Here is a 9,588-nt window from a genome sequence, read left to right as displayed (position 1 = left end):
CGGGAGTGACTCAGGCCCGGCCCCACAATCGGGGCTTTCTTTCATCCCGAGCTGAGAATTCCCGAAGATTTTGGGATCCGCTCCCGGCTCGGGGTCGTGACCGGCGCAGAACCACGAAAGTGTCCCCGAAAGTGTCCCCAAAAATCTCTCCAGGTGTCCCCAAGTGTCCCCAAAAGTGTCCCCAGGTGTTTCCAAGTGTCCCCAAGTATCTCAAATCTCTGATCAAGGGGGATTTGGGTCCTTCCAGGTGATTTCGGATTCCTGGATTTGGGATCTCTGGATTTGGGATTTCTGGATTTGGGATCCCTGGATTTGGGATTCCTGGATTTGGGATCCCTGGATTTGGGTCTCCAGGTGGGATTTGGGTCCTTCCAGCGGATTTGGGATCCCTGGATTTCGGATTCCTGGATTTGGGGTTTCTGGGTTTGGGATCTCTGGATTTGGGATCTCTGGATTTGGGATCTTTGGATTTGGGATCCCTGGATTTGGGTCCTTCCAGGGGGGTTTGGGTCCCCAGGGGAGTTTTGGGTCCTTCCAGGGGATTTGTGTCCCTCCATGAGAATTTGGGATCTCTGGATTTGGGGAAAATCAACCCCGGGGCTGGGAAGTGGGGCAGGATCCGGGAAAGCTGCGGGGATTAATCAGTGATTAATCAGGAATTAATCAGGAATTAATCAGGAATTAATCAGGGATATTTATTTATAGGATTCCAGCCCGGGGTCGGGACAGCAGAAAAATCCCAAAAAAATCCCAAAAACCTCCCAGACAAACAAACGGGAGGATCCCCGGGAGCCGCCAATTAATTAATGAGGTGTGGGACCTTTTGGGATTTTTTTGGGATGGTTTTGGGATGTTTCTGGGATGTTTTTGGGACGTTCTGGGATGGTTTAGGATGTTTTAGGATATTTTTGGGATGTCTTTCGATGTCCTGGGATGTTCCTGGGATGTTTTTAGATATTTCTGGGATGTTTTGGGATGTTCTGGGATTTTTTCTGGGATGTTTTGGGGATGTTTTGGGGATGTTTCAGGATTTTTTTGGGGTGTCTTTGGATGTTTTGGGATACCCTGGGGTGTTCTGGGATTTTTCTGGGATGTTTTTAGGATGTTTTTGGGGTGGTTTTGGGACGTTCTGGGATGGTTTGGGATGATTTAGGATTTTTTTCGGATATCTTTCGATGTCCTGGGATGTTTATGAAATGTTCTGGGATGTTTTTAGGATGTTTCTGGGATGTTTCACAATTTTTTTTTTTTTTTTGGTGGCTTTGGATATTCTGGGATGTTTTTGGGATATATTTGGGACGTTTTGGGATTTTTCTGGGATATTTTTAGGATGTTTTGGGGATGTTTCAGGATTTTTTTGGGGTGTCTTTGGATGTTTTGGGATGGCCTGGGATATTTTTTGGAATATCTCTGGGATGTTTTGGGATTTCTGGGATGATTTTGGGATATTTTTGGGTTGCTTTAGGATGTTTTTGTGACGCTCTGGGATGTTTTTGGGGATGTTTCAGGAAATTTTTGGGATGCTTTCGGATGTTTTTTTGGGACGTTTTTGGGCTGTTCTTGGATATTTTGGGATGTTCTCCTCCCACATCCGGGGGTGGCTCCTGGGGACGGGTTGGGAATTCTGTCCTGGAACCCGAAAGGTCCCGGCCCCAAATCCCGGCCCTAATTATCCTAATTAATTATCCGAATTATCCTAATTAATTATCCCAATTATCCCAATTTCCATGGATTAACTCAGGATTTTACTGGGAATGGGATTTTTATTGGGATTCACTTCGGGTTTTTACTGGGAATGGGATTTTTACTGGGAATGGGATTTTTATTGGGATTCACTCCAGGATTTTACTGGGAATGGGATTTTTATTGGGAATGGGATTTTAATTGGGATTCACTCAGGATTTTTACTGGGAATGGGATTTTTATTTGGATTCACTCAGGATTTTACTGGGAATGGGATTTTTATTGGGATTCACTCCAGGTTTTACTGGGAATGGGATTTTATTTGGATTCACTCAGGATTTTATTTGGAATAGGATTTTTATTGGGATTCACTCCAGAATTTTTACTGGGAATGGGATTTTTATTGGGATTAACTCAGGATTTTACTGGGAATGGGATTTTTATTGGGATTCACTCGGGATTTTATTTGGAATGGGATTTATTGGGAATGGGATTTTTATTGGGATTCACTCAGGATTTTATTTGGAATGGCATTTTTATTGGGAATGGGATTTTTATTGGGATTCACTCAGGATTTTACTGGGAATGGGATTTTTATTGGGATTCACTCCGGGTTTTTACTGGGAATGGGATTTTTATTGGGATTCACTCAGGATTTTTACTGGGAATGGGATTTTTATTGGGATTCACTCCAGGATTTTATTTGGAATAGGATTTTTATTGGGATTCACTCCAGAATTTTTACTGGGAATGGGATTTATTGGGAATGGGATTTTTATTGGGATTCACTCAGGATTTTATTTGGAATGGGATTTTTATTGGGATTCACTCTGGATTTTACTGGGAATGGGATTTTATTGGGATTCACTCAGGATTTTATTTGGAATAGGATTTTTATTGGGATTCACTCCAGGATTTTTACTGGGAATGGGATTTTTATTGGGAATGGGATTTTTATTGGGATTCACTCAGGATTTTTACTGGGAATGGGATTTTTATTGGGATTCACTCCAGATTTTCAGTGAAATGGAATTTTTATTGGGATTCACTCCGGGTTTTTACTGGGAATGGGATTTTTATTGGGATTCACTCCAGGATTTTACTAGGAATGGGATTTTTATTGGGATTCACTCCAGAATTTTTACTGGGAATGGGATTTTATTGGGAATGGGATTTTTATTGGGATTCACTCAGGATTTTATTTGGAATGGGATTTTTATTGGGATTCACTCCAGGATTTTACTGGGAATGGGATTTTACTGGGATTCACTCCAGGATTTTATTTGGAATGGGATTTTTATTGGGATTCATTCCAGAATTTTTACTGGGAATGGGATTTTTATTGGGAATGGGATTTTTATTGGGATTCACTCAGGATTTTATTTGGAATGGGATTTTTATTGGGATTCACTCCAGATTTTCAGTGAAATGGGATTTTTATTGGGATTCACTCAGGATTTTTACTGGGAATGGGATTTTTATTTGGCTTTTTGGGATTTTCCTCCATCCCAATCCCCGTGCCCCTCCCAGGAGGGAATTTGACCTCCCCAATTCCCCTCTCCCATTTTCCAACCCCCCAGCGCAGGGAAGCAGCTCCAGCCTTTCCCCCTCTTTATTTTATTTTATTTTATTTTATTTTATTTTATTTTATTTTATTTTATTTTATTTTATTTTATTTTATTTTATTTTATTTTATTTTATTTTATTTTATTTTATTTTATTTTATTTTATTTTATTTTATTTTTTATTTTTTATTTTTTTTTCCAAACAGGATGCCGGGTTTCCATTTCAGATCTCTTTTTTTCGGGAATTTTCACTCCTCCGTCTCTTCCTTTGGCCGGGAACCCGAGCCCCCGCAGCTGCTGGAAACTCCAGTTCTGGGAATATTCCCTCAAAACCTCCTCCCGCGGGGGGCGGGGAGGGAAATCGGGATTAAATTTCCCCTCGTGCCGGCGCTGGGATTTGTTTGGGACGAGGTGATGATTTTTTGGGATGGGGGGGATTTATGGAGAGGTTTTTTTCTCATCCTCAGATGGGATTTTTTTTTTTTTTAATTTTATTTTATTTTATTTTTTTTTTTTTTTTGCTGAAAAGTTCTGGGATTTTTCTTTCCTTCCTGCACAAATCCCGGCTGGGGAGGGAGAAGTTTCCCAGCAACTTCCAGCCTCGAAATTCCCGTAAAATCCTGTCCTGGTTCCCACACAAATCCAGACAAATCCTAAATCCCTCCAAGTCCCTTCCAGGAGGGGATTTTGGGTTTTTGGGGTTTTCCTCCATCCCAAATCCCTCCAAGTCCTTCCCAGGAGGGAATTTGGGGCTCTTTGGGTTTTCTCTCCATCCCAAATCCCTCCGTGTCCCAGTTGATCCCAAACCGGACTGGGAAAAGGGAAAATGGAAAAAGGAAAAAAAAAGGAAAAAGGGAAAAGGGGGAAAAAAGGGAAAAGGGAAAAGAAGGGAAAAAAAGGAAAAAGGGAAAAGGGAAAAAGGGAAAGGAAAGGGAAAAAGGGAAAAGGGAAACAGGAAAAGGGAAACGGGAAAAGGGAAAAAAAGGGGAAAAAAGGGAAAAAAGGGAAAAGGGAAACGGGAAAAAGGGAAAAGGGAAAAGGGAAAAAGGGAAAATTTATAAAAGGGAAAAGGGAAACGGGAAAAGGGAAAAAAAGGGAAAAAAGGGGAAAAAAGGGAAAAAAAGGGAAAAAAAGGAAAAGGGAAAAGGGAAAAGGAAAAAAAGGGAAAAAAAGGAAAAGGGAAAAGGGAAAAAAAGGAAAAGGGAAAAGAGAAAAAGGGAAAAGGGAAAAAAAGGAAAAGGGAAAAGGGAAAAAGGAGGGTCCTGGAAGGGAAAAGGAGGATCCTAGAAGGGGATAAAGGAAGGTCCTGGAAGGGAAAAGGACGTTCCTGGTCTCTCGGGATTTTTTGGCCCATCCCGCCCGCTCCGCTCCAGCTGCTTCCCATTATTTGGGAACGCGGCTCCATCTGGGAGCCAGACCCGCCGGGGGGGGGGGGGATCGGGGGGAGCTGATCCCGATCCCGCCCGGGCTGGAGCCGGGTCGGGAACAAATCCAGACCCCCCAAAATCCGGGATGAACGGCTGGGAAAAAAAAAAAAAAAAAAGAAAAAAAACCAAACCAAACCAAACCAAACAAAAAAAAAAAAAAAAAAAAAAAAAACAAAAAACTGCAGGAAATGTTTTGAGGGGAATTCCCGGGAGATTTGGGATTGGCAGCTGGGCCGGGAGCTCAACTTTCCCTTCCCGGTTTTCCTTTCCCAACTTTCCCTTCCCGGTTTTCCTTTCCCAAATTTCCCTTCCCGGTTTTCCTTTCCCAAATTTCCCTTCCCGATTTTCCTTTCTCAACTTTCCCTTCCCGGTTTTCCTTTCCCAACTTTCCCTTCCCGGTTTTCCTTTCCCAAATTTCCCTTCCCTGGGCTTGAGTGAAAAGCTCCTCCCTGCAGTTTAATTTGGATTTTTTTTCCCCCCTATTTTTTATTTATTTATTTTTTTTTTCCCAGGGTCTGGCGCTGGGAGAGGATTTTTGGGATTTTTCCCGCTGGATGCAGCCGGGATCTGTCCTGGCAGCAGATGTGGGATTGAGCAGCTCTGGCCCTCCCCAGATTCCCATAAAAAGGGAAAGAGTTTTTCCAGGGATTTTCCCTCGGCTCCTTTCCGGATCTTATTCCTGATTTTTCCTTTTTTTTTTCTTTTTTTTTTTCCCTCTCCTGCTGCTCCTGTGATCCCTGATCCCACACAAGGAATTTCCTGCTCTGGGAATTCAGGATGGATTTGGGATCAGAAGATTCTCTGGGAATTCAGGCTGGGGAATGGGATAATGGGAATGGGATACTGGGAATGGGATAATGGGAATGGGAACAGTGGAATGGGATACAGGGAGTGGGGATGGGATACTGGGAATGGGATAATAGGAAATGGGGATGGGGATGGAGATGGGAAAGGAATGGGATAATGGGAATGGGAATGGGGGAGGGGAAATGGGATAATGGGGATGGGAATGGGAATGGGATAATGGGAATGGGATAATGGGAATGGGGATGGGATAATGGGAATGTGATAATGGGAATGGAATAATGGGAATGGGAATGGAAATGGGATAATGGGAATGAGGATGGGATAATGGGAATGGGATAATGGGAATGGGATAATGGGAATGGGATAATGGGAGTGGGGATGGGATAATGGGAATGGGATAATGGGAATGGGATAATGGGAATGGGATAATGGGAATGGAAATGGGATAATGGGAATGGGGATGAGAATATGGGAATGGGAATGGGAACAGTGGAATGGGATACAGGGATTGGGAATGGGATACTGGGAATGAGGATTGGGATACTGGGAATGGGATAATAGGAAATGGGGATGGAGATGGGAAAGGAATGGGATAATGGGAATGGGAATGGGATAATGGGAATGGAATAATGGGAATGGGATAATGGGAATGGAATACTGGGAATGAGGATGGGATAATGGGGATGAAAACAGGAATGGGATTGGGATTCAGGGAATGGAAAAGGAAAAGGAAAAGGAAAAGGAAAAGGAAAAGGAAAAGGAAAAGGAAAAGGAAAAGGAAAAGGAAAAGGAAAAGGAAAAGGAAAAGGAAAAGGAAAAGGAAAAAGGAAAAAGGAAAAAGGAAAAGGGATAGGAATAATGGGAATAATGGGAATAATGGGATCGGGAATGAGAATGGGAAAGGGATGGGAATGGGATATGGGGAATGGGATACAGAGAACAGGAACAGCAACAGGACGAGGAATAAAAAAAGCGGAAAATCCCGAAAATCCTGGGAGCTTTTCCCCATCCTGCATTCCCGGGTTTTTTGCGTTTGTTTTTTTTATTTCGGGTTTTTTTGGAGGCCGGGAAGAAGCGGGCGGGGCAGCCACAGCGATGCTCTTTATTGGCATCCCGAATACACACACGGACACATCCCAAATTCCACCCCCCCGTGCACCCCCATGCTGCCCCCGACCCCCCAAAATCCCCCCAAAATCCCCCCAAAATCCTTCTATTCCTAAGAAACCGGCCCTGGAATTGCAGAGGGGGGAGGGGACACACACGGGGGTCGAGCTCTGACTTTGGCTTGGATTCCCCCCGCCCGGATTTGGGGGATTTTTGGTGTTTTTTTGGAATTTTATTCCCGTTTTTTTCCCCCTCAGCCAGGGGGGAATTGAGGCAGCTCCCGGCTCCTCTTTGTTGCTGATTTGTCCCAGTTCTCCCTGGTCTGAAAATGGGATTTTCAGGATTGTGGGAGCTGAAATCCTTTTCCGTGGTGTGAGAACCTGAGAGCTGCTTTATCCTGAGGAAAAGAATTCCCAGCGGGAGAGGCTTTGGGCCGGGCACTTCAAACCCTCAGCTGGTCCTGGAGCGGCTTTTCCAAAAAATCCCAGGCTGAGGGGAACGACCTGAATATGACCAGTGGTGGAATTCACCCTGAATTCATCCCAAATCCACCAAGAATTCATCCCAAATTCATCTGGAATCCATCCTGAATTAATTCCAAATTCATCTGGAATCCATCCTGAATTCATCCCAAATCCACCAAGAATTTATCCCAAATCCATCTGGAATCCATCCTGAATTAATCCCGAATTCATCCCAGATCCATTCCAAATCGATCCTGAATTAATTCGAAATTAATTCCAAATTAATCCCAGATCCATCCCGAATTCAACTCAAATCCATCTGGAATCCATCCTGAATTAGTTCCAAATTCATCCCAAATCAATCCTGAATTAATCCTGAATTCATCCCGAATTCAACCCAAATTTATCCCAAATCCCTTCCAAATCAGTCCTGACTTAATCCTGAATTAATTCCAAATCCATCCTGAATTAACCCTGTATTCATCCCAAATTAATTCCAAATTCATCCCAGATCCATCCCAAATCGATCCTGAATTAATCCCGAATTAACCTTGAATCAATCCCAAATCCATCCTGAATTAATGGTGAATCCAAACCCCGCCGATTTTGGGGATTTTGGGATGGATCCCGAGGGGATTTTGGGATGAATCCCGAGGGGATTTGGGGATGGATCCCGAGGGGATTTGGGGATGGATTTTGGGATGGATCCCGAGGGGATTTTGGGATGAATCCCGAGGGGATTTTGGGATGGATCTGGGGATGGATCCCGAGGGGATTTTGGGATGGATCCCGAGGGGATTTTGGGATGGATCCTAGAGGGGATTTTGGGATGAATCCCGAGGGGTTTTGGGGATGGATTCCGAGGGGATTTTGGGGATGGATCCAGGGGGGATTTTGGGATAGATCTCGGGGGGATTTTGGGATGGATCCCGGGGGATTTTGGGATGGATCCTGAGGAGATTTTGGGATCGATCCCGGCGGGATTTTGGGATGGATCCCGAGCCCTTTGGAGCAGGGAGGGGACAGCGGGGACAGTGCAATTGTGGCTTTGGGGACAGCGGGAGGAGCGGAGCCCGTGGGGGTGTCCCTGGGGGGCAGCACCCACAGTGTCCCTCTGGTGTCCCCTCAGTGTCCCCCAAAGTGGGTGGCACCCCAAAAATCTGCTCCTCCCCGTCCGGGGTTGGTCCCAGTCCCAAAAATCCCAAATTTCACAGTGCAGGAAATCGAGTCCTCCCCCCCACCCCCCTCAGAGCCCCCCAAATTCCAGCCCGGCAGCTCCAGGGCTCTCCAGCCACACCCTCCCCGTTTTGGGGGAAATTTGGGGATTTGGGGGGGGGGGCAGGAGGAAGAGGAGCTCTCCCGATTTTGGGGGAAAATTTTGGGGATTTTGGGGGTGCAGGAGGAAGAGGAGCTCTCCCGATTTTGGGGGAAAATTTTGGGGATTTTGGGGTGTTAGGGAGGACAGGAGGAAGAAGAGCCCTTCTCGTTTTTGGGGGAAATTTTAGGGATTTGAGGGTCTCGAGGGGAGCAGGAGGAAGAGGAGCTCTCCTCATTTTGGGGATAATTTTGGGGATTTTTGGGGTGCAGGAGGAAGAGGAGCAGCAGGGAGGAGAGGAGAGGGCCGAGAGAGCAGAGCGGTCACTGCATGTCCATCTGTCCATCTGTCCATCTGTCCATCAGGACCACACCCAGAATTCGGAGCCGATCCCGGAACCGGGACGAGCCGGGACCAGAACCGGGAGGAGGAGCCGGGACCAGAACCGGGAGGAGGAGCCGGGACCAGAACCGGGAGGAGCCGATCCCAGAACTGGGACAAGCCGGGACCAGAACCGGGAGGAGGAGCCGGGACCAGAACCGGGACGAGCCAATCCCAGAACCGGGAGGAGCCGATCTCAGAACTGGGACGAGCCGAGACCAGAACCGGGAGGAGCCGAGACCAGAACTGGGACGAGCCGGGACCAGAACCGGGAGGAGGAGCCGGGACCAGAACAGGGACGAGCCAATCCCAGAACTGGGAGGAGCCGAGACCAGAACTGGGACGAGCCGGGACCAGAACCGGGAGGAGGAGCCGATCCCAGAACTGGGACAAGCCGATCCCAGAACCGGGAGGAGCCGAGACCAGAACTGGGACGAGCCGGGACCAGAACCGGGACGAGCCAATCCCAGAACCGGGACGAGCCAATCCCAGAACCGGGACGAGCCGATCCCATAACTGGAACGAGCCAATCCCAGAACCGGGACGAGCCGATCCCAGAACCGGGACGAGCCGATCCCAGAACCGGGACGAGCCGGGACCAGAACCGGGACGAGCCGATCCCATAACTGGAACGAGCCGATCCCAGAACCGGGACGAGCCGATCCCAGAACCGGGACGAGCCAATCCCAGAACCGGGACGAGCCGATCCCAGAACCGGGACGAGCCAATCCCAGAACCGGGAGGAGCTCCCAGAACCGGGACGAGCCGATCCCAGAACCGGGACGAGCCGATCCCATAACTGGGATGAGCCAATCCCAGACCCGGCTCGAGCCGATCCC

This window comes from Oenanthe melanoleuca, chromosome 27, assembly GCF_029582105.1.
Source record: "Oenanthe melanoleuca isolate GR-GAL-2019-014 chromosome 27, OMel1.0, whole genome shotgun sequence".
NCBI classification, from domain to species: Eukaryota; Metazoa; Chordata; class Aves; order Passeriformes; family Muscicapidae; genus Oenanthe; species Oenanthe melanoleuca.
The sequence above is the reverse complement of the archived record's forward strand: the minus strand, read 5'-3'. Positions refer to the sequence as shown.